At 52.6% G+C, this 25,779-nt stretch overlaps 53 non-coding genes across 53 annotated transcripts; 19 read left to right on the top strand and 34 right to left on the bottom strand.

The window, feature by feature from the left end:
• Nucleotides 1–405: 405 nt before the first annotated feature.
• Nucleotides 406–477, top strand: Trnam-cau (transfer RNA methionine (anticodon CAU)). The gene has a single exon. It is a non-coding gene; the product is annotated as a tRNA-Met (tRNA).
• Nucleotides 478–683: 206 nt separating this feature from the next.
• Nucleotides 684–755, bottom strand: Trnad-guc (transfer RNA aspartic acid (anticodon GUC)). The gene has a single exon. It is a non-coding gene; the product is annotated as a tRNA-Asp (tRNA).
• Nucleotides 756–856: 101 nt separating this feature from the next.
• Trnai-uau (transfer RNA isoleucine (anticodon UAU)) lies at nucleotides 857–948 on the bottom strand. The gene is given in 2 exon segments: nucleotides 857–892; nucleotides 911–948. It is a non-coding gene; the product is annotated as a tRNA-Ile (tRNA).
• A 738-nt stretch (nucleotides 949–1,686) lies between these two features.
• Trnam-cau (transfer RNA methionine (anticodon CAU)) lies at nucleotides 1,687–1,758 on the top strand. The gene has a single exon. It is a non-coding gene; the product is annotated as a tRNA-Met (tRNA).
• A 206-nt stretch (nucleotides 1,759–1,964) lies between these two features.
• Trnad-guc (transfer RNA aspartic acid (anticodon GUC)) lies at nucleotides 1,965–2,036 on the bottom strand. Its single transcript has one exon. It is a non-coding gene; the product is annotated as a tRNA-Asp (tRNA).
• Nucleotides 2,037–2,137: 101 nt separating this feature from the next.
• Trnai-uau (transfer RNA isoleucine (anticodon UAU)) lies at nucleotides 2,138–2,229 on the bottom strand. Its single transcript is given in 2 exon segments — nucleotides 2,138–2,173; nucleotides 2,192–2,229. It is a non-coding gene; the product is annotated as a tRNA-Ile (tRNA).
• A 738-nt stretch (nucleotides 2,230–2,967) lies between these two features.
• Nucleotides 2,968–3,039, top strand: Trnam-cau (transfer RNA methionine (anticodon CAU)). The gene has a single exon. It is a non-coding gene; the product is annotated as a tRNA-Met (tRNA).
• A 206-nt stretch (nucleotides 3,040–3,245) lies between these two features.
• Trnad-guc (transfer RNA aspartic acid (anticodon GUC)) lies at nucleotides 3,246–3,317 on the bottom strand. The gene has a single exon. It is a non-coding gene; the product is annotated as a tRNA-Asp (tRNA).
• A 101-nt stretch (nucleotides 3,318–3,418) lies between these two features.
• Trnai-uau (transfer RNA isoleucine (anticodon UAU)) lies at nucleotides 3,419–3,510 on the bottom strand. Its single transcript is given in 2 exon segments — nucleotides 3,419–3,454; nucleotides 3,473–3,510. It is a non-coding gene; the product is annotated as a tRNA-Ile (tRNA).
• Nucleotides 3,511–4,248: 738 nt separating this feature from the next.
• Nucleotides 4,249–4,320, top strand: Trnam-cau (transfer RNA methionine (anticodon CAU)). The gene has a single exon. It is a non-coding gene; the product is annotated as a tRNA-Met (tRNA).
• Nucleotides 4,321–4,526: 206 nt separating this feature from the next.
• Trnad-guc (transfer RNA aspartic acid (anticodon GUC)) lies at nucleotides 4,527–4,598 on the bottom strand. The gene has a single exon. It is a non-coding gene; the product is annotated as a tRNA-Asp (tRNA).
• Nucleotides 4,599–4,699: 101 nt separating this feature from the next.
• Nucleotides 4,700–4,791, bottom strand: Trnai-uau (transfer RNA isoleucine (anticodon UAU)). Its single transcript is given in 2 exon segments — nucleotides 4,700–4,735; nucleotides 4,754–4,791. It is a non-coding gene; the product is annotated as a tRNA-Ile (tRNA).
• Nucleotides 4,792–5,529: 738 nt separating this feature from the next.
• Nucleotides 5,530–5,601, top strand: Trnam-cau (transfer RNA methionine (anticodon CAU)). The gene has a single exon. It is a non-coding gene; the product is annotated as a tRNA-Met (tRNA).
• A 206-nt stretch (nucleotides 5,602–5,807) lies between these two features.
• Trnad-guc (transfer RNA aspartic acid (anticodon GUC)) lies at nucleotides 5,808–5,879 on the bottom strand. Its single transcript has one exon. It is a non-coding gene; the product is annotated as a tRNA-Asp (tRNA).
• A 101-nt stretch (nucleotides 5,880–5,980) lies between these two features.
• Nucleotides 5,981–6,072, bottom strand: Trnai-uau (transfer RNA isoleucine (anticodon UAU)). The gene is given in 2 exon segments: nucleotides 5,981–6,016; nucleotides 6,035–6,072. It is a non-coding gene; the product is annotated as a tRNA-Ile (tRNA).
• A 738-nt stretch (nucleotides 6,073–6,810) lies between these two features.
• On the top strand, nucleotides 6,811–6,882 carry Trnam-cau (transfer RNA methionine (anticodon CAU)). The gene has a single exon. It is a non-coding gene; the product is annotated as a tRNA-Met (tRNA).
• A 206-nt stretch (nucleotides 6,883–7,088) lies between these two features.
• Trnad-guc (transfer RNA aspartic acid (anticodon GUC)) lies at nucleotides 7,089–7,160 on the bottom strand. The gene has a single exon. It is a non-coding gene; the product is annotated as a tRNA-Asp (tRNA).
• A 101-nt stretch (nucleotides 7,161–7,261) lies between these two features.
• Nucleotides 7,262–7,353, bottom strand: Trnai-uau (transfer RNA isoleucine (anticodon UAU)). Its single transcript is given in 2 exon segments — nucleotides 7,262–7,297; nucleotides 7,316–7,353. It is a non-coding gene; the product is annotated as a tRNA-Ile (tRNA).
• Nucleotides 7,354–8,091: 738 nt separating this feature from the next.
• Trnam-cau (transfer RNA methionine (anticodon CAU)) lies at nucleotides 8,092–8,163 on the top strand. The gene has a single exon. It is a non-coding gene; the product is annotated as a tRNA-Met (tRNA).
• A 206-nt stretch (nucleotides 8,164–8,369) lies between these two features.
• On the bottom strand, nucleotides 8,370–8,441 carry Trnad-guc (transfer RNA aspartic acid (anticodon GUC)). Its single transcript has one exon. It is a non-coding gene; the product is annotated as a tRNA-Asp (tRNA).
• A 101-nt stretch (nucleotides 8,442–8,542) lies between these two features.
• On the bottom strand, nucleotides 8,543–8,634 carry Trnai-uau (transfer RNA isoleucine (anticodon UAU)). Its single transcript is given in 2 exon segments — nucleotides 8,543–8,578; nucleotides 8,597–8,634. It is a non-coding gene; the product is annotated as a tRNA-Ile (tRNA).
• A 1,016-nt stretch (nucleotides 8,635–9,650) lies between these two features.
• Nucleotides 9,651–9,722, bottom strand: Trnad-guc (transfer RNA aspartic acid (anticodon GUC)). The gene has a single exon. It is a non-coding gene; the product is annotated as a tRNA-Asp (tRNA).
• A 101-nt stretch (nucleotides 9,723–9,823) lies between these two features.
• On the bottom strand, nucleotides 9,824–9,915 carry Trnai-uau (transfer RNA isoleucine (anticodon UAU)). Its single transcript is given in 2 exon segments — nucleotides 9,824–9,859; nucleotides 9,878–9,915. It is a non-coding gene; the product is annotated as a tRNA-Ile (tRNA).
• Nucleotides 9,916–10,653: 738 nt separating this feature from the next.
• Nucleotides 10,654–10,725, top strand: Trnam-cau (transfer RNA methionine (anticodon CAU)). The gene has a single exon. It is a non-coding gene; the product is annotated as a tRNA-Met (tRNA).
• Nucleotides 10,726–10,931: 206 nt separating this feature from the next.
• Nucleotides 10,932–11,003, bottom strand: Trnad-guc (transfer RNA aspartic acid (anticodon GUC)). Its single transcript has one exon. It is a non-coding gene; the product is annotated as a tRNA-Asp (tRNA).
• A 101-nt stretch (nucleotides 11,004–11,104) lies between these two features.
• Trnai-uau (transfer RNA isoleucine (anticodon UAU)) lies at nucleotides 11,105–11,196 on the bottom strand. Its single transcript is given in 2 exon segments — nucleotides 11,105–11,140; nucleotides 11,159–11,196. It is a non-coding gene; the product is annotated as a tRNA-Ile (tRNA).
• A 738-nt stretch (nucleotides 11,197–11,934) lies between these two features.
• Nucleotides 11,935–12,006, top strand: Trnam-cau (transfer RNA methionine (anticodon CAU)). The gene has a single exon. It is a non-coding gene; the product is annotated as a tRNA-Met (tRNA).
• A 206-nt stretch (nucleotides 12,007–12,212) lies between these two features.
• Nucleotides 12,213–12,284, bottom strand: Trnad-guc (transfer RNA aspartic acid (anticodon GUC)). The gene has a single exon. It is a non-coding gene; the product is annotated as a tRNA-Asp (tRNA).
• Nucleotides 12,285–12,385: 101 nt separating this feature from the next.
• Nucleotides 12,386–12,477, bottom strand: Trnai-uau (transfer RNA isoleucine (anticodon UAU)). The gene is given in 2 exon segments: nucleotides 12,386–12,421; nucleotides 12,440–12,477. It is a non-coding gene; the product is annotated as a tRNA-Ile (tRNA).
• A 738-nt stretch (nucleotides 12,478–13,215) lies between these two features.
• Nucleotides 13,216–13,287, top strand: Trnam-cau (transfer RNA methionine (anticodon CAU)). The gene has a single exon. It is a non-coding gene; the product is annotated as a tRNA-Met (tRNA).
• Nucleotides 13,288–14,496: 1,209 nt separating this feature from the next.
• On the top strand, nucleotides 14,497–14,568 carry Trnam-cau (transfer RNA methionine (anticodon CAU)). Its single transcript has one exon. It is a non-coding gene; the product is annotated as a tRNA-Met (tRNA).
• A 206-nt stretch (nucleotides 14,569–14,774) lies between these two features.
• Nucleotides 14,775–14,846, bottom strand: Trnad-guc (transfer RNA aspartic acid (anticodon GUC)). Its single transcript has one exon. It is a non-coding gene; the product is annotated as a tRNA-Asp (tRNA).
• A 101-nt stretch (nucleotides 14,847–14,947) lies between these two features.
• On the bottom strand, nucleotides 14,948–15,039 carry Trnai-uau (transfer RNA isoleucine (anticodon UAU)). The gene is given in 2 exon segments: nucleotides 14,948–14,983; nucleotides 15,002–15,039. It is a non-coding gene; the product is annotated as a tRNA-Ile (tRNA).
• Nucleotides 15,040–15,777: 738 nt separating this feature from the next.
• Nucleotides 15,778–15,849, top strand: Trnam-cau (transfer RNA methionine (anticodon CAU)). The gene has a single exon. It is a non-coding gene; the product is annotated as a tRNA-Met (tRNA).
• A 206-nt stretch (nucleotides 15,850–16,055) lies between these two features.
• Nucleotides 16,056–16,127, bottom strand: Trnad-guc (transfer RNA aspartic acid (anticodon GUC)). Its single transcript has one exon. It is a non-coding gene; the product is annotated as a tRNA-Asp (tRNA).
• Nucleotides 16,128–16,228: 101 nt separating this feature from the next.
• Nucleotides 16,229–16,320, bottom strand: Trnai-uau (transfer RNA isoleucine (anticodon UAU)). The gene is given in 2 exon segments: nucleotides 16,229–16,264; nucleotides 16,283–16,320. It is a non-coding gene; the product is annotated as a tRNA-Ile (tRNA).
• Nucleotides 16,321–17,058: 738 nt separating this feature from the next.
• Trnam-cau (transfer RNA methionine (anticodon CAU)) lies at nucleotides 17,059–17,130 on the top strand. Its single transcript has one exon. It is a non-coding gene; the product is annotated as a tRNA-Met (tRNA).
• Nucleotides 17,131–18,339: 1,209 nt separating this feature from the next.
• On the top strand, nucleotides 18,340–18,411 carry Trnam-cau (transfer RNA methionine (anticodon CAU)). Its single transcript has one exon. It is a non-coding gene; the product is annotated as a tRNA-Met (tRNA).
• A 206-nt stretch (nucleotides 18,412–18,617) lies between these two features.
• Nucleotides 18,618–18,689, bottom strand: Trnad-guc (transfer RNA aspartic acid (anticodon GUC)). The gene has a single exon. It is a non-coding gene; the product is annotated as a tRNA-Asp (tRNA).
• Nucleotides 18,690–18,790: 101 nt separating this feature from the next.
• Nucleotides 18,791–18,882, bottom strand: Trnai-uau (transfer RNA isoleucine (anticodon UAU)). The gene is given in 2 exon segments: nucleotides 18,791–18,826; nucleotides 18,845–18,882. It is a non-coding gene; the product is annotated as a tRNA-Ile (tRNA).
• Nucleotides 18,883–19,620: 738 nt separating this feature from the next.
• Trnam-cau (transfer RNA methionine (anticodon CAU)) lies at nucleotides 19,621–19,692 on the top strand. The gene has a single exon. It is a non-coding gene; the product is annotated as a tRNA-Met (tRNA).
• A 206-nt stretch (nucleotides 19,693–19,898) lies between these two features.
• On the bottom strand, nucleotides 19,899–19,970 carry Trnad-guc (transfer RNA aspartic acid (anticodon GUC)). Its single transcript has one exon. It is a non-coding gene; the product is annotated as a tRNA-Asp (tRNA).
• A 101-nt stretch (nucleotides 19,971–20,071) lies between these two features.
• Nucleotides 20,072–20,163, bottom strand: Trnai-uau (transfer RNA isoleucine (anticodon UAU)). The gene is given in 2 exon segments: nucleotides 20,072–20,107; nucleotides 20,126–20,163. It is a non-coding gene; the product is annotated as a tRNA-Ile (tRNA).
• A 738-nt stretch (nucleotides 20,164–20,901) lies between these two features.
• Nucleotides 20,902–20,973, top strand: Trnar-ccu (transfer RNA arginine (anticodon CCU)). Its single transcript has one exon. It is a non-coding gene; the product is annotated as a tRNA-Arg (tRNA).
• A 379-nt stretch (nucleotides 20,974–21,352) lies between these two features.
• Trnai-uau (transfer RNA isoleucine (anticodon UAU)) lies at nucleotides 21,353–21,444 on the bottom strand. Its single transcript is given in 2 exon segments — nucleotides 21,353–21,388; nucleotides 21,407–21,444. It is a non-coding gene; the product is annotated as a tRNA-Ile (tRNA).
• Nucleotides 21,445–22,182: 738 nt separating this feature from the next.
• On the top strand, nucleotides 22,183–22,254 carry Trnar-ccu (transfer RNA arginine (anticodon CCU)). Its single transcript has one exon. It is a non-coding gene; the product is annotated as a tRNA-Arg (tRNA).
• Nucleotides 22,255–22,633: 379 nt separating this feature from the next.
• Nucleotides 22,634–22,725, bottom strand: Trnai-uau (transfer RNA isoleucine (anticodon UAU)). Its single transcript is given in 2 exon segments — nucleotides 22,634–22,669; nucleotides 22,688–22,725. It is a non-coding gene; the product is annotated as a tRNA-Ile (tRNA).
• Nucleotides 22,726–23,463: 738 nt separating this feature from the next.
• Nucleotides 23,464–23,535, top strand: Trnam-cau (transfer RNA methionine (anticodon CAU)). The gene has a single exon. It is a non-coding gene; the product is annotated as a tRNA-Met (tRNA).
• A 206-nt stretch (nucleotides 23,536–23,741) lies between these two features.
• Trnad-guc (transfer RNA aspartic acid (anticodon GUC)) lies at nucleotides 23,742–23,813 on the bottom strand. The gene has a single exon. It is a non-coding gene; the product is annotated as a tRNA-Asp (tRNA).
• A 101-nt stretch (nucleotides 23,814–23,914) lies between these two features.
• Trnai-uau (transfer RNA isoleucine (anticodon UAU)) lies at nucleotides 23,915–24,006 on the bottom strand. The gene is given in 2 exon segments: nucleotides 23,915–23,950; nucleotides 23,969–24,006. It is a non-coding gene; the product is annotated as a tRNA-Ile (tRNA).
• A 738-nt stretch (nucleotides 24,007–24,744) lies between these two features.
• On the top strand, nucleotides 24,745–24,816 carry Trnam-cau (transfer RNA methionine (anticodon CAU)). Its single transcript has one exon. It is a non-coding gene; the product is annotated as a tRNA-Met (tRNA).
• A 206-nt stretch (nucleotides 24,817–25,022) lies between these two features.
• Nucleotides 25,023–25,094, bottom strand: Trnad-guc (transfer RNA aspartic acid (anticodon GUC)). The gene has a single exon. It is a non-coding gene; the product is annotated as a tRNA-Asp (tRNA).
• A 101-nt stretch (nucleotides 25,095–25,195) lies between these two features.
• Trnai-uau (transfer RNA isoleucine (anticodon UAU)) lies at nucleotides 25,196–25,287 on the bottom strand. Its single transcript is given in 2 exon segments — nucleotides 25,196–25,231; nucleotides 25,250–25,287. It is a non-coding gene; the product is annotated as a tRNA-Ile (tRNA).
• Nucleotides 25,288–25,779: the final 492 nt, after the last annotated feature.

The raw sequence follows: 25,779 nt of genomic DNA, 5'->3' as shown, positions 1-25,779 counted from the left end.
TTCTTAGAGAGGTGCACTTGTCTCGTAGAACGAGACACAGTCCGTGGCCCTATGGCGCAAGGGATAACGCGTCTGACAACGGATCGGAAGATTCCAGCTTCTGATCCTGGCACGGTCGGCATTTTGTTAGTTGCCAACGCGCAGCTCGGCAGTGGATTTCGTATGTCGCCGCATCGAGGAGTGCAGTGTTATTCCTGTGCATCTCGCAGCTGCATGTCGAGGTGATGGTGGTAAATGCCGCTGCCTGCAAGCGTCAGCGTAGCGTCAGTCGAGCAAAGTCGAGACAAGTCAAGCTGAGAGCTGTAGGAGATGTTGCGCAATTAAATGTACGCGTGTGAAAGCCACGCAGACAACACTGTCCAAGTGTCCCACGTGATGTGACGAAGAGCTAGAACACCCCCAAACAGCTGAGTGGCGCAGTGGAAGCGTGCTGGGCCCATAACCCAGAGGTCCGTGGATCGAAACCACGCTCTGCTAAAATTATATCGTTTGCTGATTGTGTCGAGATCGATTACTACGCGTGGAGAGTCGGCATTAACAGCGAACCCCATAATTAGAAAGTGTGAGGAATGCGAGAACTACTTCCTACGATGTAGCATTTTGCAGCAAGTTAATGGCAAAGTTAATGCTCTTCCGCCCCACACGCGCAACACTCGAGCAGATTTGTGAGTTAAAAATCGCGCCTCCCCGGCGGGGAATCGAACCCCGGTCTCCCGCGTGACAGGCGGGGATACTAACCACTATACTACCGAGGAAGACGCACCTACCGCATATAATGCACATTAAACTTGTTGGCGTAGCTGATACATCTGAAATCTAGCCTCCAGATGCTGTCAGCTGTTACGACATAAAAGTATGCCCCAGGTGAGGCTCGGACTCACAACCCCGGCATTGCTCACGGCTACTGCCTTATAAGTACCGTGCGCTAACCAATTGCGCCACTGGGGCTACAGCCAAACGCTCTCAATTAGCCATATTCACTTTGCTGCAAACCAGTGGTGGCCACAAATACATACGATCGCCACCTGCGGCCACACTGCTACTTTGGCACCTAACTACGAATGCTTCGTGCTATTCGTGTTTCATATGCTACGCTTACATGCACATCAACTGCCTCTAGTCAACGAAAAAACGCAGAAAAACGCGCGCCTTGCCTCCTGCTACCTGTCGAACAGCGGGCGCAGATATGTGGCAAGGTCCAAGCTCTGCAAGCGCACCGCGACCACGCCGCTGGACGAGAAGTGCCTTCCTTGGGAGCTTGCAGAGCCCTGAAGAACACGTTTCTTAGAGAGGTGCACTTGTCTCGTAGAACGAGACACAGTCCGTGGCCCTATGGCGCAAGGGATAACGCGTCTGACAACGGATCGGAAGATTCCAGCTTCTGATCCTGGCACGGTCGGCATTTTGTTAGTTGCCAACGCGCAGCTCGGCAGTGGATTTCGTATGTCGCCGCATCGAGGAGTGCAGTGTTATTCCTGTGCATCTCGCAGCTGCATGTCGAGGTGATGGTGGTAAATGCCGCTGCCTGCAAGCGTCAGCGTAGCGTCAGTCGAGCAAAGTCGAGACAAGTCAAGCTGAGAGCTGTAGGAGATGTTGCGCAATTAAATGTACGCGTGTGAAAGCCACGCAGACAACACTGTCCAAGTGTCCCACGTGATGTGACGAAGAGCTAGAACACCCCCACACAGCAGAGTGGCGCAGTGGAAGCGTGCTGGGCCCATAACCCAGAGGTCCGTGGATCGAAACCACGCTCTGCTAAAATTATATCTTTTGCTGATTGTGTCGAGATCGATTACTACGCGTGGAGAGTCGGCATTAACAGCGAACCCCATAATTAGAAAGTGTGAGGAATGCGAGAACTACTTCCTACGATGTAGCATTTTGCAGCAAGTTAATGGCAAAGTTTATGCTCTTCCGCCCCACACGCGCAACACTCGAGCAGATTTGTGAGATAAAAATCGCGCCTACCCGGCGGGGAATCGAACCCCGGTCTCCCGCGTGACAGGCGGGGATACTAACCACTATACTACCGAGGAAGACGCACCTACCGCATATAATGCACATTAAACTTGTTGGCGTAGCTGATACATCTGAAATCTAGCCTCCAGATGCTGTCAGCTGTTACGACATAAAAGTATGCCCCAGGTGAGGCTCGAACTCACAACCCCGGCATTGCTCACGGCTACTGCCTTATAAGTACCGTGCGCTAACCAATTGCGCCACTGGGGCTACAGCCAAACGCTCTCAATTAGCCATATTCACTTTGCTGCAAACCAGTGGTGGCCACAAATACATACGATCGCCACCTGCGGCCACACTGCTACTTTGGCACCTAACTACGAATGCTTCGTGCTATTCGTGTTTCATATGCTACGCTTACATGCACATCAACTGCCTCTAGTCAACGAAAAAACGCAGAAAAACGCGCGCCTTGCCTCCTGCTACCTGTCGAACAGCGGGCGCAGATATGTGGCAAGGTCCAAGCTCTGCAAGCGCACCGCGACCACGCCGCTGGACGAGAAGTGCCTTCCTTGGGAGCTTGCAGAGCCCTGAAGAACACGTTTCTTAGAGAGGTGCACTTGTCTCGTAGAACGAGACACAGTCCGTGGCCCTATGGCGCAAGGGATAACGCGTCTGACAACGGATCGGAAGATTCCAGCTTCTGATCCTGGCACGGTCGGCAATTTGTTAGTTGCCAACGCGCAGCTCGGCAGTGGATTTCGTATGTCGCCGCATCGAGGAGTGCAGTGTTATTCCTGTGCATCTCGCAGCTGCATGTCGAGGTGATGGTGGTAAATGCCGCTGCCTGCAAGCGTCAGCGTAGCGTCAGTCGAGCAAAGTCGAGACAAGTCAAGCTGAGAGCTGTAGGAGATGTTGCGCAATTAAATGTACGCGTGTGAAAGCCACGCAGACAACACTGTCCAAGTGTCCCACGTGATGTGACGAAGAGCTAGAACACCCCCAAACAGCAGAGTGGCGCAGTGGAAGCGTGCTGGGCCCATAACCCAGAGGTCCGTGGATCGAAACCACGCTCTGCTAAAATTATATCTTTTGCTGATTGTGTCGAGATCGATTACTACGCGTGGAGAGTCGGCATTAACAGCGAACCCCATAATTAGAAAGTGTGAGGAATGCGAGAACTACTTCCTACGATGTAGCATTTTGCAGCAAGTTAATGGCAAAGTTAATGCTCTTCCGCCCCACACGCGCAACACTCGAGCAGATTTGTGAGATAAAAATCGCGCCTCCCCGGCGGGGAATCGAACCCCGGTCTCCCGCGTGACAGGCGGGGATACTAACCACTATACTACCGAGGAAGACGCACCTACCGCATATAATGCACATTAAACTTGTTGGCGTAGCTGATACATCTGAAATCTAGCCTCCAGATGCTGTCAGCTGTTACGACATAAAAGTATGCCCCAGGTGAGGCTCGAACTCACAACCCCGGCATTGCTCACGGCTACTGCCTTATAAGTACCGTGCGCTAACCAATTGCGCCACTGGGGCTACAGCCAAACGCTCTCAATTAGCCATATTCACTTTGCTGCAAACCAGTGGTGGCCACAAATACATACGATCGCCACCTGCGGCCACACTGCTACTTTGGCACCTAACTACGAATGCTTCGTGCTATTCGTGTTTCATATGCTACGCTTACATGCACATCAACTGCCTCTAGTCAACGAAAAAACGCAGAAAAACGCGCGCCTTGCCTCCTGCTACCTGTCGAACAGCGGGCGCAGATATGTGGCAAGGTCCAAGCTCTGCAAGCGCACCGCGACCACGCCGCTGGACGAGAAGTGCCTTCCTTGGGAGCTTGCAGAGCCCTGAAGAACACGTTTCTTAGAGAGGTGCACTTGTCTCGTAGAACGAGACACAGTCCGTGGCCCTATGGCGCAAGGGATAACGCGTCTGACAACGGATCGGAAGATTCCAGCTTCTGATCCTGGCACGGTCGGCATTTTGTTAGTTGCCAACGCGCAGCTCGGCAGTGGATTTCGTATGTCGCCGCATCGAGGAGTGCAGTGTTATTCCTGTGCATCTCGCAGCTGCATGTCGAGGTGATGGTGGTAAATGCCGCTGCCTGCAAGCGTCAGCGTAGCGTCAGTCGAGCAAAGTCGAGACAAGTCAAGCTGAGAGCTGTAGGAGATGTTGCGCAATTAAATGTACGCGTGTGAAAGCCACGCAGACAACACTGTCCAAGTGTCCCACGTGATGTGACGAAGAGCTAGAACACCCCCACACAGCAGAGTGGCGCAGTAGAAGCGTGCTGGGCCCATAACCCAGAGGTCCGTGGATCGAAACCACGCTCTGCTAAAATTATATCTTTTGCTGATTGTGTCGAGATCGATTACTACGCGTGGAGAGTCGGCATTAACAGCGAACCCCATAATTAGAAAGTGTGAGGAATGCGAGAACTACTTCCTACGATGTAGCATTTTGCAGCAAGTTAATGGCAAAGTTTATGCTCTTCCGCCCCACACGCGCAACACTCGAGCAGATTTGTGAGATAAAAATCGCGCCTCCCCGGCGGGGAATCGAACCCCGGTCTCCCGCGTGACAGGCGGGGATACTAACCACTATACTACCGAGGAAGACGCACCTACCGCATATAATGCACATTAAACTTGTTGGCGTAGCTGATACATCTGAAATCTAGCCTCCAGATGCTGTCAGCTGTTACGACATAAAAGTATGCCCCAGGTGAGGCTCGAACTCACAACCCCGGCATTGCTCACGGCTACTGCCTTATAAGTACCGTGCGCTAACCAATTGCGCCACTGGGGCTACAGCCAAACGCTCTCAATTAGCCATATTCACTTTGCTGCAAACCAGTGGTGGCCACAAATACATACGATCGCCACCTGCGGCCACACTGCTACTTTGGCACCTAACTACGAATGCTTCGTGCTATTCGTGTTTCATATGCTACGCTTACATGCACATCAACTGCCTCTAGTCAACGAAAAAACGCAGAAAAACGCGCGCCTTGCCTCCTGCTACCTGTCGAACAGCGGGCGCAGATATGTGGCAAGGTCCAAGCTCTGCAAGCGCACCGCGACCACGCCGCTGGACGAGAAGTGCCTTCCTTGGGAGCTTGCAGAGCCCTGAAGAACACGTTTCTTAGAGAGGTGCACTTGTCTCGTAGAACGAGACACAGTCCGTGGCCCTATGGCGCAAGGGATAACGCGTCTGACAACGGATCGGAAGATTCCAGCTTCTGATCCTGGCACGGTCGACATTTTGTTAGTTGCCAACGCGCAGCTCGGCAGTGGATTTCGTATGTCGCCGCATCGAGGAGTGCAGTGTTATTCCTGTGCATCTCGCAGCTGCATGTCGAGGTGATGGTGGTAAATGCCGCTGCCTGCAAGCGTCAGCGTAGCGTCAGTCGAGCAAAGTCGAGACAAGTCAAGCTGAGAGCTGTAGGAGATGTTGCGCAATTAAATGTACGCGTGTGAAAGCCACGCAGACAACACTGTCCAAGTGTCCCACGTGATGTGACGAAGAGCTAGAATACCCCCAAACAGCAGAGTGGCGCAGTGGAAGCGTGCTGGGCCCATAACCCAGAGGTCCGTGGATCGAAACCACGCTCTGCTAAAATTATATCTTTTGCTGATTGTGTCGAGATCGATTACTACGCGTGGAGAGTCGGCATTAACAGCGAACCCCATAATTAGAAAGTGTGAGGAATGCGAGAACTACTTCCTACGATGTAGCATTTTGCAGCAAGTTAATGGCAAAGTTAATGCTCTTCCGCCCCACACGCGCAACACTCGAGCAGATTTGTGAGATAAAAATCGCGCCTCCCCGCCGGGGAATCGAACCCCGGTCTCCCGCGTGACAGGCGGGGATACTAACCACTATACTACCGAGGAAGACGCACCTACCGCCTATAATGCACATTAAACTTGTTGGCGTAGCTGATACATCTGAAATCTAGCCTCCAGATGCTGTCAGCTGTTACGACATAAAAGTATGCCCCAGGTGAGGCTCGAACTCACAACCCCGGCATTGCTCACGGCTACTGCCTTATAAGTACCGTGCGCTAACCAATTGCGCCACTGGGGCTACAGCCAAACGCTCTCAATTAGCCATATTCACTTTGCTGCAAACCAGTGGTGGCCACAAATACATACGATCGCCACCTGCGGCCACACTGCGACTTTGGCACCTAACTACGAATGCTTCGTGCTATTCGTGTTTCATATGCTACGCTTACATGCACATCAACTGCCTCTAGTCAACGAAAAAACGCAGAAAAACGCGCGCCTTGCCTCCTGCTACCTGTCGAACAGCGGGCGCAGATATGTGGCAAGGTCCAAGCTCTGCAAGCGCACCGCGACCACGCCGCTGGACGAGAAGTGCCTTCCTTGGGAGCTTGCAGAGCCCTGAAGAACACGTTTCTTAGAGAGGTGCACTTGTCTCGTAGAACGAGACACAGTCCGTGGCCCTATGGCGCAAGGGATAACGCGTCTGACAACGGATCGGAAGATTCCAGCTTCTGATCCTGGCACGGTCGGCATTTTGTTAGTTGCCAACGCGCAGCTCGGCAGTGGATTTCGTATGTCGCCGCATCGAGGAGTGCAGTGTTATTCCTGTGCATCTCGCAGCTGCATGTCGAGGTGATGGTGGTAAATGCCGCTGCCTGCAAGCGTCAGCGTAGCGTCAGTCGAGCAAAGTCGAGACAAGTCAAGCTGAGAGCTGTAGGAGATGTTGCGCAATTAAATGTACGCGTGTGAAAGCCACGCAGACAACACTGTCCAACTGTCCCACGTGATGTGACGAAGAGCTAGAACACCCCCACACAGCAGAGTGGCGCAGTAGAAGCGTGCTGGGCCCATAACCCAGAGGTCCGTGGATCGAAACCACGCTCTGCTAAAATTGTATCTTTTGCTGATTGTGTCGAGATCGATTACTACGCGTGGAGAGTCGGCATTAACAGCGAACCCCATAATTAGAAAGTGTGAGGAATGCGAGAACTACTTCCTACGATGTAGCATTTTGCAGCAAGTTAATGGCAAAGTTAATGCTCTTCCACCCCACACGCGCAACACTCGAGCAGATTTGTGAGATAAAAATCGCGCCTCCCCGGCGGGGAATCGAACCCCGGTCTCCCGCGTGACAGGCGGGGATACTAAACACTATACTACCGAGGAAGTCGCACCTACCGCATATAATGCACATTAAACTTGTTGGCGTAGCTGATACATCTGAAATCTAGCCTCCAGATGCTGTCAGCTGTTACGACATAAAAGTATGCCCCAGGTGAGGCTCGAATTCACAACCCCGGCATTGCTCACGGCTACTGCCTTATAAGTACCGTGCGCTAACCAATTGCGCCACTGGGGCTACAGCCAAACGCTCTCAATTAGCCATATTCACTTTGCTGCAAACCAGTGGTGGCCACAAATACATACGATCGCCACCTGCGGCCACACTGCGACTTTGGCACCTAACTACGAATGCTTCGTGCTATTCGTGTTTCATATGCTACGCTTACATGCACATCAACTGCCTCTAGTCAACGAAAAAACGCAGAAAAACGCGCGCCTTGCCTCCTGCTACCTGTCGAACAGCGGGCGCAGATATGTGGCAAGGTCCAAGCTCTGCAAGCGCACCGCGACCACGCCGCTGGACGAGAAGTGCCTTCCTTGGGAGCTTGCAGAGCCCTGAAGAACACGTTTCTTAGAGAGGTGCACTTGTCTCGTAGAACGAGACACAGTCCGTGGCCCTATGGCGCAAGGGATAACGCGTCTGACAACGGATCGGAAGATTCCAGCTTCTGATCCTGGCACGGTCGACATTTTGTTAGTTGCCAACGCGCAGCTCGGCAGTGGATTTCGTATGTCGCCGCATCGAGGAGTGCAGTGTTATTCCTGTGCATCTCGCAGCTGCATGTCGAGGTGATGGTGGTAAATGCCGCTGCCTGCAAGCGTCAGCGTAGCGTCAGTCGAGCAAAGTCGAGACAAGTCAAGCTGAGAGCTGTAGGAGATGTTGCGCAATTAAATGTACGCGTGTGAAAGCCACGCAGACAACACTGTCCAAGTGTCCCACGTGATGTGACGAAGAGCTAGAATACCCCCAAACAGCAGAGTGGCGCAGTGGAAGCGTGCTGGGCCCATAACCCAGAGGTCCGTGGATCGAAACCACGCTCTGCTAAAATTATATCTTTTGCTGATTGTGTCGAGATCGATTACTACGCGTGGAGAGTCGGCATTAACAGCGAACCCCATAATTAGAAAGTGTGAGGAATGCGAGAACTACTTCCTACGATGTAGCATTTTGCAGCAAGTTAATGGCAAAGTTAATGCTCTTCCGCCCCACACGCGCAACACTCGAGCAGATTTGTGAGATAAAAATCGCGCCTCCCCGGCGGGGAATCGAACCCCGGTCTCCCGCGTGACAGGCGGGGATACTAACCACTATACTACCGAGGAAGACGCACCTACCGCATATAATGCACATTAAACTTGTTGGCGTAGCTGATACATCTGAAATCTAGCCTCCAGATGCTGTCAGCTGTTACGACATAAAAGTATGCCCCAGGTGAGGCTCGAACTCACAACCCCGGCATTGCTCACGGCTACTGCCTTATAAGTACCGTGCGCTAACCAATTGCGCCACTGGGGCTACAGCCAAACGCTCTCAATTAGCCATATTCACTTTGCTGCAAACCAGTGGTGGCCACAAATACATACGATCGCCACCTGCGGCCACACTGCTACTTTGGCACCTAACTACGAATGCTTCGTGCTATTCGTGTTTCATATGCTACGCTTACATGCACATCAACTGCCTCTAGTCAACGAAAAAACGCAGAAAAACGCGCGCCTTGCCTCCTGCTACCTGTCGAACAGCGGGCGCAGATATGTGGCAAGGTCCAAGCTCTGCAAGCGCACCGCGACCACGCCGCTGGACGAGAAGTGCCTTCCTTGGGAGCTTGCAGAGCCCTGAAGAACACGTTTCTTAGAGAGGTGCACTTGTCTCGTAGAACGAGACACAGTCCGTGGCCCTATGGCGCAAGGGATAACGCGTCTGACAACGGATCGGAAGATTCCAGCTTCTGATCCTGGCACGGTCGGCATTTTGTTAGTTGCCAACGCGCAGCTCGGCAGTGGATTTCGTATGTCGCCGCATCGAGGAGTGCAGTGTTATTCCTGTGCATCTCGCAGCTGCATGTCGAGGTGATGGTGGTAAATGCCGCTGCCTGCAAGCGTCAGCGTAGCGTCAGTCGAGCAAAGTCGAGACAAGTCAAGCTGAGAGCTGTAGGAGATGTTGCGCAATTAAATGTACGCGTGTGAAAGCCACGCAGACAACACTGTCCAACTGTCCCACGTGATGTGACGAAGAGCTAGAACACCCCCACACATCAGAGTGGCGCAGTAGAAGCGTGCTGGGCCCATAACCCAGAGGTCCGTGGATCGAAACCACGCTCTGCTAAAATTGTATCTTTTGCTGATTGTGTCGAGATCGATTACTACGCGTGGAGAGTCGGCATTAACAGCGAACCCCATAATTAGAAAGTGTGAGGAATGCGAGAACTACTTCCTACGATGTAGCATTTTGCAGCAAGTTAATGGCAAAGTTAATGCTCTTCCACCCCACACGCGCAACACTCGAGCAGATTTGTGAGATAAAAATCGCGCCTCCCCGGCGGGGAATCGAACCCCGGTCTCCCGCGTGACAGGCGGGGATACTAAACACTATACTACCGAGGAAGTCGCACCTACCGCATATAATGCACATTAAACTTGTTGGCGTAGCTGATACATCTGAAATCTAGCCTCCAGATGCTGTCAGCTGTTACGACATAAAAGTATGCCCCAGGTGAGGCTCGAACTCACAACCCCGGCATTGCTCACGGCTACTGCCTTATAAGTACCGTGCGCTAACCAATTGCGCCACTGGGGCTACAGCCAAACGCTCTCAATTAGCCATATTCACTTTGCTGCAAACCAGTGGTGGCCACAAATACATACGATCGCCACCTGCGGCCACACTGCGACTTTGGCACCTAACTACGAATGCTTCGTGCTATTCGTGTTTCATATGCTACGCTTACATGCACATCAACTGCCTCTAGTCAACGAAAAAACGCAGAAAAACGCGCGCCTTGCCTCCTGCTACCTGTCGAACAGCGGGCGCAGATATGTGGCAAGGTCCAAGCTCTGCAAGCGCACCGCGACCACGCCGCTGGACGAGAAGTGCCTTCCTTGGGAGCTTGCAGAGCCCTGAAGAACACGTTTCTTAGAGAGGTGCACTTGTCTCGTAGAACGAGACACAGTCTGTGGCCCTATGGCGCAAGGGATAACGCGTCTGACAACGGATCGGAAGATTCCAGCTTCTGATCCTGGCACGGTCGGCAATTTGTTAGTTGCCAAAGCGCAGCTCGGCAGTGGATTTCGTATGTCGCCGCATCGAGGAGTGCAGTGTTATTCCTGTGCATCTCGCAGCTGCATGTCGAGGTGATGGTGGTAAATGCCGCTGCCTGCAAGCGTCAGCGTAGCGTCAGTCGAGCAAAGTCGAGACAAGTCAAGCTGAGAGCTGTAGGAGATGTTGCGCAATTAAATGTACGCGTGTGAAAGCCACGCAGACAACACTGTCCAACTGTCCCACGTGATGTGACGAAGAGCTAGAACACCCCCACACAGCAGAGTGGCGCAGTAGAAGCGTGCTGGGCCCATAACCCAGAGGTCCGTGGATCGAAACCACGCTCTGCTAAAATTGTATCTTTTGCTGATTGTGTCGAGATCGATTACTACGCGTGGAGAGTCGGCATTAACAGCGAACCCCATAATTAGAAAGTGTGAGGAATGCGAGAACTACTTCCTACGATGTAGCATTTTGCAGCAAGTTAATGGCAAAGTTAATGCTCTTCCGCCCCACACGCGCAACACTCGAGCAGATTTGTGAGATAAAAATCGCGCCTCCCCGGCGGGGAATCGAACCCCGGTCTCCCGCGTGACAGGCGGGGATACTAACCACTATACTACCGAGGAAGACGCACCTACCGCATATAATGCACATTAAACTTGTTGGCGTAGCTGATACATCTGAAATCTAGCCTCCAGATGCTGTCAGCTGTTACGACATAAAAGTATGCCCCAGGTGAGGCTCGAACTCACAACCCCGGCATTGCTCACGGCTACTGCCTTATAAGTACCGTGCGCTAACCAATTGCGCCACTGGGGCTACAGCCAAACGCTCTCAATTAGCCATATTCACTTTGCTGCAAACCAGTGGTGGCCACAAATACATACGATCGCCACCTGCGGCCACACTGCTACTTTGGCACCTAACTACGAATGCTTCGTGCTATTCGTGTTTCATATGCTACGCTTACATGCACATCAACTGCCTCTAGTCAACGAAAAAACGCAGAAAAACGCGCGCCTTGCCTCCTGCTACCTGTCGAACAGCGGGCGCAGATATGTGGCAAGGTCCAAGCTCTGCAAGCGCACCGCGACCACGCCGCTGGACGAGAAGTGCCTTCCTTGGGAGCTTGCAGAGCCCTGAAGAACACGTTTCTTAGAGAGGTGCACTTGTCTCGTAGAACGAGACACAGTCCGTGGCCCTATGGCGCAAGGGATAACGCGTCTGACAACGGATCGGAAGATTCCAGCTTCTGATCCTGGCACGGTCGGCATTTTGTTAGTTGCCAACGCGCAGCTCGGCAGTGGATTTCGTATGTCGCCGCATCGAGGAGTGCAGTGTTATTCCTGTGCATCTCGCAGCTGCATGTCGAGGTGATGGTGGTAAATGCCGCTGCCTGCAAGCGTCAGCGTAGCGTCAGTCGAGCAAAGTCGAGACAAGTCAAGCTGAGAGCTGTAGGAGATGTTGCGCAATTAAATGTACGCGTGTGAAAGCCACGCAGACAACACTGTCCAACTGTCCCACGTGATGTGACGAAGAGCTAGAACACCCCCACACAGCAGAGTGGCGCAGTAGAAGCGTGCTGGGCCCATAACCCAGAGGTCCGTGGATCGAAACCACGCTCTGCTAAAATTGTATCTTTTGCTGATTGTGTCGAGATCGATTACTACGCGTGGAGAGTCGGCATTAACAGCGAACCCCATAATTAGAAAGTGTGAGGAATGCGAGAACTACTTCCTACGATGTAGCATTTTGCAGCAAGTTAATGGCAAAGTTAATGCTCTTCCACCCCACACGCGCAACACTCGAGCAGATTTGTGAGATAAAAATCGCGCCTCCCCGGCGGGGAATCGAACCCCGGTCTCCCGCGTGACAGGCGGGGATACTAACCACTATACTACCGAGGAAGTCGCACCTACCGCCTATAATGCACATTAAACTTGTTGGCGTAGCTGATACATCTGAAATCTAGCCTCCAGATGCTGTCAGCTGTTACGACATAAAAGTATGCCCCAGGTGAGGCTCGAAATCACAACCCCGGCATTGCTCACGGCTACTGCCTTATAAGTACCGTGCGCTAACCAATTGCGCCACTGGGGCTACAGCCAAACGCTCTCAATTAGCCATATTCACTTTGCTGCAAACCAGTGGTGGCCACAAATACATACGATCGCCACCTGCGGCCACACTGCGACTTTGGCACCTAACTACGAATGCTTCGTGCTATTCGTGTTTCATATGCTACGCTTACATGCACATCAACTGCCTCTAGTCAACGAAAAAACGCAGAAAAACGCGCGCCTTGCCTCCTGCTACCTGTCGAACAGCGGGCGCAGATATGTGGCAAGGTCCAAGCTCTGCAAGCGCACCGCGACCACGCCGCTGGACGAGAAGTGCCTTCCTTGGGAGCTTGCAGAGCCCTGAAGAACACGTTTCTTAGAGAGGTGCACTTGTCTCGTAGAACGAGACACAGTCTGTGGCCCTATGGCGCAAGGGATAACGCGTCTGACAACGGATCGGAAGATTCCAGCTTCTGATCCTGGCACGGTCGGCAATTTGTTAGTTGCCAACGCGCAGCTCGGCAGTGGATTTCGTATGTCGCCGCATCGAGGAGTGCAGTGTTATTCCTGTGCATCTCGCAGCTGCATGTCGAGGTGATGGTGGTAAATGCCGCTGCCTGCAAGCGTCAGCGTAGCGTCAGTCGAGCAAAGTCGAGACAAGTCAAGCTGAGAGCTGTAGGAGATGTTGCGCAATTAAATGTACGCGTGTGAAAGCCACGCAGACAACACTGTCCAAGTGTCCCACGTGATGTGACGAAGAGCTAGAACACCCCCACACAGCAGAGTGGCGCAGTGGAAGCGTGCTGGGCCCATAACCCAGAGGTCCGTGGATCGAAACCACGCTCTGCTAAAATTATATCTTTCGCTGATTTTGTCGAGATCGATTACTACGCGTGGAGAGTCGGCATTAACAGCGAACCCCATAATTAGAAAGTGTGAGGAATGCGAGAACTACTTCCTACGATGTAGCATTTTGCAGCAAGTTAATGGCAAAGTTAATGCTCTTCCGCCCCACACGCGCAACACTCGAGCAGATTTGTGAGATAAAAATCGCGCCTCCCCGGCGGGGAATCGAACCATGGTCTCCCGCGTGACAGGCGGGGATACTAACCACTATACTACCGAGGAAGACGCACCTACCGCATATAATGCACATTAAACTTGTTGGCGTAGCTGATACATCTGAAATCTATCCTCCAGATGCTGTCAGCTGTTACGACATAAAAGTATGCCCCAGGTGAGGCTCGAATTCACAACCCCGGCATTGCTCACGGCTACTGCCTTATAAGTACCGTGCGCTAACCAATTGCGCCACTGGGTCCACAGCCAAACGCTCTCAATTAGCCATATTCACTTTGCTGCAAACCAGTGGTGGCCACAAATACATACGATCGCCACCTGCGGCCACACTGCGACTTTGGCACCTAACTACGAATGCTTCGTGCTATTCGTGTTTCATATGCTACGCTTACATGCACATCAACTGCCTCTAGTCAACGAAAAAACGCAGAAAAACGCGCGCCTTGCCTCCTGCTACCTGTCGAACAGCGGGCGCAGATATGTGGCAAGGTCCAAGCTCTGCAAGCGCACCGCGACCACGCCGCTGGACGAGAAGTGCCTTCCTTGGGAGCTTGCAGAGCCCTGAAGAACACGTTTCTTAGAGAGGTGCACTTGTCTCGTAGAACGAGACACAGTCTGTGGCCCTATGGCGCAAGGGATAACGCGTCTGACAACGGATCGGAAGATTCCAGCTTCTGATCCTGGCACGGCCGGCAATTTGTTAGTTGCCAACGCGCAGCTCGGCAGTGGATTTCGTATGTCGCCGCATCGAGGAGTGCAGTGTTATTCCTGTGCATCTCGCAGCTGCATGTCGAGGTGATGGTGGTAAATGCCGCTGCCTGCAAGCGTCAGCGTAGCGTCAGTCGAGCAAAGTCGAGACAAGTCAAGCTGAGAGCTGTAGGAGATGTTGCGCAATTAAATGTACGCGTGTGAAAGCCACGCAGACAACACTGTCCAAGTGTCCCACGTGATGTGACGAAGAGCTAGAATACCCCCAAACAGCAGAGTGGCGCAGTGGAAGCGTGCTGGGCCCATAACCCAGAGGTCCGTGGATCGAAACCACGCTCTGCTAAAATTATATCTTTTGCTGATTGTGTCGAGATCGATTACTACGCGTGGAGAGTCGGCATTAACAGCGAACCCCATAATTAGAAAGTGTGAGGAATGCGAGAACTACTTCCTACGATGTAGCATTTTGCAGCAAGTTAATGGCAAAGTTAATGCTCTTCCGCCCCACACGCGCAACACTCGAGCAGATTTGTGAGATAAAAATCGCGCCTCCCCGGCGGGGAATCGAACCCCGGTCTCCCGCGTGACAGGCGGGGATACTAACCACTATACTACCGAGGAAGACGCACCTACCGCATATAATGCACATTAAACTTGTTGGCGTAGCTGATACATCTGAAATCTAGCCTCCAGATGCTGTCAGCTGTTACGACATAAAAGTATGCCCCAGGTGAGGCTCGAACTCACAACCCCGGCATTGCTCACGGCTACTGCCTTATAAGTACCGTGCGCTAACCAATTGCGCCACTGGGGCTACAGCCAAACGCTCTCAATTAGCCATATTCACTTTGCTGCAAACCAGTGGTGGCCACAAATACATACGATCGCCACCTGCGGCCACACTGCTACTTTGGCACCTAACTACGAATGCTTCGTGCTATTCGTGTTTCATATGCTACGCTTACATGCACATCAACTGCCTCTAGTCAACGAAAAAACGCAGAAAAACGCGCGCCTTGCCTCCTGCTACCTGTCGAACAGCGGGCGCAGATATGTGGCAAGGTCCAAGCTCTGCAAGCGCACCGCGACCACGCCGCTGGACGAGAAGTGCCTTCCTTGGGAGCTTGCAGAGCCCTGAAGAACACGTTTCTTAGAGAGGTGCACTTGTCTCGTAGAACGAGACACAGTCCGTGGCCCTATGGCGCAAGGGATAACGCGTCTGACAACGGATCGGAAGATTCCAGCTTCTGATCCTGGCACGGTCGGCATTTTGTTAGTTGCCAACGCGCAGCTCGGCAGTGGATTTCGTATGTCGCCGCATCGAGGAGTGCAGTGTTATTCCTGTGCATCTCGCAGCTGCATGTCGAGGTGATGGTGGTAAATGCCGCTGCCTGCAAGCGTCAGCGTAGCGTCAGTCGAGCAAAGTCGAGACAAGTCAAGCTGAGAGCTGTAGGAGATGTTGCGCAATTAAATGTACGCGTGTGAAAGCCACGCAGACAACACTGTCCAACTGTCCCACGTGATGTGACGAAGAGCTAGAACACCCCCACACAGCAGAGTGGCGCAGTAGAAGCGTGCTGGGCCCATAACCCAGAGGTCCGTGGATCGAAACCACGCTCTGCTAAAATTGTATCTTTTGCTGATTGTGTCGAGATCGATTACTACGCGTGGAGAGTCGGCATTAACAGCGAACCCCATAATTAGAAAGTGTGAGGAATGCGAGAACTACTTCCTACGATGTAGCATTTTGCAGCAAGTTAATGGCAAAGTTAATGCTCTTCCACCCCACACGCGCAACACTCGAGCAGATTTGTGAGATAAAAATCGCGCCTCCCCGGCGGGGAATCGAACCCCGGTCTCCCGCGTGACAGGCGGGGATACTAAACACTATACTACCGAGGAAGTCGCACCTACCGCCTATAATGCACATTAAACTTGTTGGCGTAGCTGATACATCTGAAATCTAGCCTCCAGATGCTGTCAGCTGTTACGACATAAAAGTATGCCCCAGGTGAGGCTCGAATTCACAACCCCGGCATTGCTCACGGCTACTGCCTTATAAGTACCGTGCGCTAACCAATTGCGCCACTGGGGCTACAGCCAAACGCTCTCAATTAGCCATATTCACTTTGCTGCAAACCAGTGGTGGCCACAAATACATACGATCGCCACCTGCGGCCACACTGCGACTTTGGCACCTAACTACGAATGCTTCGTGCTATTCGTGTTTCATATGCTACGCTTACATGCACATCAACTGCCTCTAGTCAACGAAAAAACGCAGAAAAACGCGCGCCTTGCCTCCTGCTACCTGTCGAACAGCGGGCGCAGATATGTGGCAAGGTCCAAGCTCTGCAAGCGCACCGCGACCACGCCGCTGGACGAGAAGTGCCTTCCTTGGGAGCTTGCAGAGCCCTGAAGAACACGTTTCTTAGAGAGGTGCACTTGTCTCGTAGAACGAGACACAGTCTGTGGCCCTATGGCGCAAGGGATAACGCGTCTGACAACGGATCGGAAGATTCCAGCTTCTGATCCTGGCACGGTCGGCAATTTGTTAGTTGCCAACGCGCAGCTCGGCAGTGGATTTCGTATGTCGCCGCATCGAGGAGTGCAGTGTTATTCCTGTGCATCTCGCAGCTGCATGTCGAGGTGATGGTGGTAAATGCCGCTGCCTGCAAGCGTCAGCGTAGCGTCAGTCGAGCAAAGTCGAGACAAGTCAAGCTGAGAGCTGTAGGAGATGTTGCGCAATTAAATGTACGCGTGTGAAAGCCACGCAGACAACACTGTCCAAGTGTCCCACGTGATGTGACGAAGAGCTAGAACACCCCCACACAGCAGAGTGGCGCAGTGGAAGCGTGCTGGGCCCATAACCCAGAGGTCCGTGGATCGAAACCACGCTCTGCTAAAATTATATCTTTCGCTGATTTTGTCGAGATCGATTACTACGCGTGGAGAGTCGGCATTAACAGCGAACCCCATAATTAGAAAGTGTGAGGAATGCGAGAACTACTTCCTACGATGTAGCATTTTGCAGCAAGTTAATGGCAAAGTTAATGCTCTTCCGCCCCACACGCGCAACACTCGAGCAGATTTGTGAGATAAAAATCGCGCCTCCCCGGCGGGGAATCGAACCATGGTCTCCCGCGTGACAGGCGGGGATACTAACCACTATACTACCGAGGAAGACGCACCTACCGCATATAATGCACATTAAACTTGTTGGCGTAGCTGATACATCTGAAATCTATCCTCCAGATGCTGTCAGCTGTTACGACATAAAAGTATGCCCCAGGTGAGGCTCGAATTCACAACCCCGGCATTGCTCACGGCTACTGCCTTATAAGTACCGTGCGCTAACCAATTGCGCCACTGGGTCCACAGCCAAACGCTCTCAATTAGCCATATTCACTTTGCTGCAAACCAGTGGTGGCCACAAATACATACGATCGCCACCTGCGGCCACACTGCGACTTTGGCACCTAACTACGAATGCTTCGTGCTATTCGTGTTTCATATGCTACGCTTACATGCACATCAACTGCCTCTAGTCAACGAAAAAACGCAGAAAAACGCGCGCCTTGCCTCCTGCTACCTGTCGAACAGCGGGCGCAGATATGTGGCAAGGTCCAAGCTCTGCAAGCGCACCGCGACCACGCCGCTGGACGAGAAGTGCCTTCCTTGGGAGCTTGCAGAGCCCTGAAGAACACGTTTCTTAGAGAGGTGCACTTGTCTCGTAGAACGAGACACAGTCTGTGGCCCTATGGCGCAAGGGATAACGCGTCTGACAACGGATCGGAAGATTCCAGCTTCTGATCCTGGCACGGCCGGCAATTTGTTAGTTGCCAACGCGCAGCTCGGCAGTGGATTTCGTATGTCGCCGCATCGAGGAGTGCAGTGTTATTCCTGTGCATCTCGCAGCTGCATGTCGAGGTGATGGTGGTAAATGCCGCTGCCTGCAAGCGTCAGCGTAGCGTCAGTCGAGCAAAGTCGAGACAAGTCAAGCTGAGAGCTGTAGGAGATGTTGCGCAATTAAATGTACGCGTGTGAAAGCCACGCAGACAACACTGTCCAAGTGTCCCACGTGATGTGACGAAGAGCTAGAACACCCCCACACAGCAGAGTGGCGCAGTAGAAGCGTGCTGGGCCCATAACCCAGAGGTCCGTGGATCGAAACCACGCTCTGCTAAAATTGTATCTTTTGCTGATTGTGTCGAGATCGATTACTACGCGTGGAGAGTCGGCATTAACAGCGAACCCCATAATTAGAAAGTGTGAGGAATGCGAGAACTACTTCCTACGATGTAGCATTTTGCAGCAAGTTAATGGCAAAGTTAATGCTCTTCCACCCCACACGCGCAACACTCGAGCAGATTTGTGAGATAAAAATCGCGCCTCCCCGGCGGGGAATCGAACCCCGGTCTCCCGCGTGACAGGCGGGGATACTAAACACTATACTACCGAGGAAGTCGCACCTACCGCATATAATGCACATTAAACTTGTTGGCGTAGCTGATACATCTGAAATCTAGCCTCCAGATGCTGTCAGCTGTTACGACATAAAAGTATGCCCCAGGTGAGGCTCGAATTCACAACCCCGGCATTGCTCACGGCTACTGCCTTATAAGTACCGTGCGCTAACCAATTGCGCCACTGGGGCTACAGCCAAACGCTCTCAATTAGCCATATTCACTTTGCTGCAAACCAGTGGTGGCCACAAATACATACGATCGCCACCTGCGGCCACACTGCGACTTTGGCACCTAACTACGAATGCTTCGTGCTATTCGTGTTTCATATGCTACGCTTACATGCACATCAACTGCCTCTAGTCAACGAAAAAACGCAGAAAAACGCGCGCCTTGCCTCCTGCTACCTGTCGAACAGCGGGCGCAGATATGTGGCAAGGTCCAAGCTCTGCAAGCGCACCGCGACCACGCCGCTGGACGAGAAGTGCCTTCCTTGGGAGCTTGCAGAGCCCTGAAGAACACGTTTCTTAGAGAGGTGCACTTGTCTCGTAGAACGAGACACAGTCTGTGGCCCTATGGCGCAAGGGATAACGCGTCTGACAACGGATCGGAAGATTCCAGCTTCTGATCCTGGCACGGTCGGCAATTTGTTAGTTGCCAACGCGCAGCTCGGCAGTGGATTTCGTATGTCGCCGCATCGAGGAGTGCAGTGTTATTCCTGTGCATCTCGCAGCTGCATGTCGAGGTGATGGTGGTAAATGCCGCTGCCTGCAAGCGTCAGCGTAGCGTCAGTCGAGCAAAGTCGAGACAAGTCAAGCTGAGAGCTGTAGGAGATGTTGCGCAATTAAATGTACGCGTGTGAAAGCCACGCAGACAACACTGTCCAAGTGTCCCACGTGATGTGACGAAGAGCTAGAACACCCCCACACAGCAGAGTGGCGCAGTGGAAGCGTGCTGGGCCCATAACCCAGAGGTCCGTGGATCGAAACCACGCTCTGCTAAAATTATATCTTTTGCTGATTGTGTCGAGATCGATTACTACGCGTGGAGAGTCGGCATTAACAGCGAACCCCATAATTAGAAAGTGTGAGGAATGCGAGAACTACTTCCTACGATGTAGCATTTTGCAGCAAGTTAATGGCAAAGTTAATGCTCTTCCACCCCACACGCGCAACACTCGAGCAGATTTGTGAGATAAAAATCGCGCCTCCCCGGCGGGGAATCGAACCCCGGTCTCCCGCGTGACAGGCGGGGATACTAAACACTATACTACCGAGGAAGTCGCACCTGCCGCATATAATGCACATTAAACTTGTTGGCGTAGCTGATACATCTGAAATCTAGCCTCCAGATGCTGTCAGCTGTTACGACATAAAAGTATGCCCCAGGTGAGGCTCGAATTCACAACCCCGGCATTGCTCACGGCTACTGCCTTATAAGTACCGTGCGCTAACCAATTGCGCCACTGGGGCTACAGCCAAACGCTCTCAATTAGCCATATTCACTTTGCTGCAAACCAGTGGTGGCCACAAATACATACGATCGCCACCTGCGGCCACACTGCGACTTTGGCACCTAACTACGAATGCTTCGTGCTATTCGTGTTTCATATGCTACGCTTACATGCACATCAACTGCCTCTAGTCAACGAAAAAACGCAGAAAAACGCGCGCCTTGCCTCCTGCTACCTGTCGAACAGCGGGCGCAGATATGTGGCAAGGTCCAAGCTCTGCAAGCGCACCGCGACCACGCCGCTGGACGAGAAGTGCCTTCCTTGGGAGCTTGCAGAGCCCTGAAGAACACGTTTCTTAGAGAGGTGCACTTGTCTCGTAGAACGAGACACAGTCTGTGGCCCTATGGCGCAAGGGATAACGCGTCTGACAACGGATCGGAAGATTCCAGCTTCTGATCCTGGCACGGTCGGCAATTTGTTAGTTGCCAACGCGCAGCTCGGCAGTGGATTTCGTATGTCGCCGCATCGAGGAGTGCAGTGTTATTCCTGTGCATCTCGCAGCTGCATGTCGAGGTGATGGTGGTAAATGCCGCTGCCTGCAAGCGTCAGCGTAGCGTCAGTCGAGCAAAGTCGAGACAAGTCAAGCTGAGAGCTGTAGGAGATGTTGCGCAATTAAATGTACGCGTGTGAAAGCCACGCAGACAACACTGTCCAAGTGTCCCACGTGATGTGACGAAGAGCTAGAACACCCCCACACAGCAGAGTGGCGCAGTGGAAGCGTGCTGGGCCCCTAACCCAGAGGTCCGTGGATCGAAACCACGCTCTGCTAAAATTATATCTTTCGCTGATTTTGTCGAGATCGATTACTACGCGTGGAGAGTCGGCATTAACAGCGAACCCCATAATTAGAAAGTGTGAGGAATGCGAGAACTACTTCCTACGATGTAGCATTTTGCAGCAAGTTAATGGCAAAGTTAATGCTCTTCCGCCCCACACGCGCAACACTCGAGCAGATTTGTGAGATAAAAATCGCGCCTCCCCGGCGGGGAATCGAACCATGGTCTCCCGCGTGACAGGCGGGGATACTAACCACTATACTACCGAGGAAGACGCACCTACCGCATATAATGCACATTAAACTTGTTGGCGTAGCTGATACATCTGAAATCTAGCCTCCAGATGCTGTCAGCTGTTACGACATAAAAGTATGCCCCAGGTGAGGCTCGAATTCACAACCCCGGCATTGCTCACGGCTACTGCCTTATAAGTACCGTGCGCTAACCAATTGCGCCACTGGGGCTACAGCCAAACGCTCTCAATTAGCCATATTCACTTTGCTGCAAACCAGTGGTGGCCACAAATACATACGATCGCCACCTGCGGCCACACTGCGACTTTGGCACCTAACTACGAATGCTTCGTGCTATTCGTGTTTCATATGCTACGCTTACATGCACATCAACTGCCTCTAGTCAACGAAAAAACGCAGAAAAACGCGCGCCTTGCCTCCTGCTACCTGTCGAACAGCGGGCGCAGATATGTGGCAAGGTCCAAGCTCTGCAAGCGCACCGCGACCACGCCGCTGGACGAGAAGTGCCTTCCTTGGGAGCTTGCAGAGCCCTGAAGAACACGTTTCTTAGAGAGGTGCACTTGTCTCGTAGAACGAGACACAGTCTGTGGCCCTATGGCGCAAGGGATAACGCGTCTGACAACGGATCGGAAGATTCCAGCTTCTGATCCTGGCACGGTCGGCAATTTGTTAGTTGCCAACGCGCAGCTCGGCAGTGGATTTCGTATGTCGCCGCATCGAGGAGTGCAGTGTTATTCCTGTGCATCTCGCAGCTGCATGTCGAGGTGATGGTGGTAAATGCCGCTGCCTGCAAGCGTCAGCGTAGCGTCAGTCGAGCAAAGTCGAGACAAGTCAAGCTGAGAGCTGTAGGAGATGTTGCGCAATTAAATGTACGCGTGTGAAAGCCACGCAGACAACACTGTCCAAGTGTCCCACGTGATGTGACGAAGAGCTAGAACACCCCCACACAGCAGAGTGGCGCAGTGGAAGCGTGCTGGGCCCCTAACCCAGAGGTCCGTGGATCGAAACCACGCTCTGCTAAAATTATATCTTTCGCTGATTTTGTCGAGATCGATTACTACGCGTGGAGAGTCGGCATTAACAGCGAACCCCATAATTAGAAAGTGTGAGGAATGCGAGAACTACTTCCTACGATGTAGCATTTTGCAGCAAGTTAATGGCAAAGTTAATGCTCTTCCGCCCCACACGCGCAACACTCGAGCAGATTTGTGAGATAAAAATCGCGCCTCCCCGGCGGGGAATCGAACCATGGTCTCCCGCGTGACAGGCGGGGATACTAACCACTATACTACCGAGGAAGACGCACCTACCGCATATAATGCACATTAAACTTGTTGGCGTAGCTGATACATCTGAAATCTAGCCTCCAGATGCTGTCAGCTGTTACGACATAAAAGTATGCCCCAGGTGAGGCTCAAACTCACAACCCCGGCATTGCTCACGGCTACTGCCTTATAAGTACCGTGCGCTAACCAATTGCGCCACTGGGGCTACAGCCAAACGCTCTCAATTAGCCATATTCACTTTGCTGCAAACCAGTGGTGGCCACAAATACATACGATCGCCACCTGCGGCCACACTGCTACTTTGGCACCTAACTACGAATGCTTCGTGCTATTCGTGTTTCATATGCTACGCTTACATGCACATCAACTGCCTCTAGTCAACGAAAAAACGCAGAAAAACGCGCGCCTTGCCTCCTGCTACCTGTCGAACAGCGGGCGCAGATATGTGGCAAGGTCCAAGCTCTGCAAGCGCACCGCGACCACGCCGCTGGACGAGAAGTGCCTTCCTTGGGAGCTTGCAGAGCCCTGAAGAACACGTTTCTTAGAGAGGTGCACTTGTCTCGTAGAACGAGACACAGTCTGTGGCCCTATGGCGCAAGGGATAACGCGTCTGACAACGGATCGGAAGATTCCAGCTTCTGATCCTGGCACGGTCGGCAATTTGTTAGTTGCCAACGCGCAGCTCGGCAGTGGATTTCGTATGTCGCCGCATCGAGGAGTGCAGTGTTATTCCTGTGCATCTCGCAGCTGCATGTCGAGGTGATGGTGGTAAATGCCGCTGCCTGCAAGCGTCAGCGTAGCGTCAGTCGAGCAAAGTCGAGACAAGTCAAGCTGAGAGCTGTAGGAGATGTTGCGCAATTAAATGTACGCGTGTGAAAGCCACGCAGACAACACTGTCCAAGTGTCCCACGTGATGTGACGAAGAGCTAGAACACCCCCACACAGCAGAGTGGCGCAGTAGAAGCGTGCTGGGCCCATAACCCAGAGGTCCGTGGATCGAAACCACGCTCTGCTAAAATTGTATCTTTTGCTGATTGTGTCGAGATCGATTACTACGCGTGGAGAGTCGGCATTAACAGCGAACCCCATAATTAGAAAGTGTGAGGAATGCGAGAACTACTTCCTACGATGTAGCATTTTGCAGCAAGTTAATGGCAAAGTTAATGCTCTTCCACCCCACACGCGCAACACTCGAGCAGATTTGTGAGATAAAAATCGCGCCTCCCCGGCGGGGAATCGAACCCCGGTCTCCCGCGTGACAGGCGGGGATACTAAACACTATACTACCGAGGAAGTCGCACCTACCGCATATAATGCACATTAAACTTGTTGGCGTAGCTGATACATCTGAAATCTAGCCTCCAGATGCTGTCAGCTGTTACGACATAAAAGTATGCCCCAGGTGAGGCTCGAATTCACAACCCCGGCATTGCTCACGGCTACTGCCTTATAAGTACCGTGCGCTAACCAATTGCGCCACTGGGGCTACAGCCAAACGCTCTCAATTAGCCATATTCACTTTGCTGCAAACCAGTGGTGGCCACAAATACATACGATCGCCACCTGCGGCCACACTGCGACTTTGGCACCTAACTACGAATGCTTCGTGCTATTCGTGTTTCATATGCTACGCTTACATGCACATCAACTGCCTCTAGTCAACGAAAAAACGCAGAAAAACGCGCGCCTTGCCTCCTGCTACCTGTCGAACAGCGGGCGCAGATATGTGGCAAGGTCCAAGCTCTGCAAGCGCACCGCGACCACGCCGCTGGACGAGAAGTGCCTTCCTTGGGAGCTTGCAGAGCCCTGAAGAACACGTTTCTTAGAGAGGTGCACTTGTCTCGTAGAACGAGACACAGTCTGTGGCCCTATGGCGCAAGGGATAACGCGTCTGACAACGGATCGGAAGATTCCAGCTTCTGATCCTGGCACGGTCGGCAATTTGTTAGTTGCCAACGCGCAGCTCGGCAGTGGATTTCGTATGTCGCCGCATCGAGGAGTGCAGTGTTATTCCTGTGCATCTCGCAGCTGCATGTCGAGGTGATGGTGGTAAATGCCGCTGCCTGCAAGCGTCAGCGTAGCGTCAGTCGAGCAAAGTCGAGACAAGTCAAGCTGAGAGCTGTAGGAGATGTTGCGCAATTAAATGTACGCGTGTGAAAGCCACGCAGACAACACTGTCCAAGTGTCCCACGTGATGTGACGAAGAGCTAGAACACCCCCACACAGCAGAGTGGCGCAGTGGAAGCGTGCTGGGCCCATAACCCAGAGGTCCGTGGATCGAAACCACGCTCTGCTAAAATTATATCTTTTGCTGATTGTGTCGAGATCGATTACTACGCGTGGAGAGTCGGCATTAACAGCGAACCCCATAATTAGAAAGTGTGAGGAATGCGAGAACTACTTCCTACGATGTAGCATTTTGCAGCAAGTTAATGGCAAAGTTAATGCTCTTCCACCCCACACGCGCAACACTCGAGCAGATTTGTGAGATAAAAATCGCGCCTCCCCGGCGGGGAATCGAACCCCGGTCTCCCGCGTGACAGGCGGGGATACTAAACACTATACTACCGAGGAAGTCGCACCTACCGCATATAATGCACATTAAACTTGTTGGCGTAGCTGATACATCTGAAATCTAGCCTCCAGATGCTGTCAGCTGTTACGACATAAAAGTATGCCCCAGGTGAGGCTCGAACTCACAACCCCGGCATTGCTCACGGCTACTGCCTTATAAGTACCGTGCGCTAACCAATTGCGCCACTGGGGCTACAGCCAAACGCTCTCAATTAGCCATATTCACTTTGCTGCAAACCAGTGGTGGCCACAAATACATACGATCGCCACCTGCGGCCACACTGCGACTTTGGCACCTAACTACGAATGCTTCGTGCTATTCGTGTTTCATATGCTACGCTTACATGCACATCAACTGCCTCTAGTCAACGAAAAAACGCAGAAAAACGCGCGCCTTGCCTCCTGCTACCTGTCGAACAGCGGGCGCAGATATGTGGCAAGGTCCAAGCTCTGCAAGCGCACCGCGACCACGCCGCTGGACGAGAAGTGCCTTCCTTGGGAGCTTGCAGAGCCCTGAAGAACACGTTTCTTAGAGAGGTGCACTTGTCTCGTAGAACGAGACACAGTCTGTGGCCCTATGGCGCAAGGGATAACGCGTCTGACAACGGATCGGAAGATTCCAGCTTCTGATCCTGGCACGGTCGGCAATTTGTTAGTTGCCAACGCGCAGCTCGGCAGTGGATTT

Source organism: Schistocerca gregaria, chromosome 8 (assembly GCF_023897955.1).
Source record: "Schistocerca gregaria isolate iqSchGreg1 chromosome 8, iqSchGreg1.2, whole genome shotgun sequence".
In the NCBI taxonomy this organism is placed as follows: domain Eukaryota; kingdom Metazoa; phylum Arthropoda; class Insecta; order Orthoptera; family Acrididae; genus Schistocerca; species Schistocerca gregaria.
The sequence above is the reverse complement of the archived record's forward strand: the minus strand, read 5'-3'. Positions and strand labels throughout refer to the sequence as shown.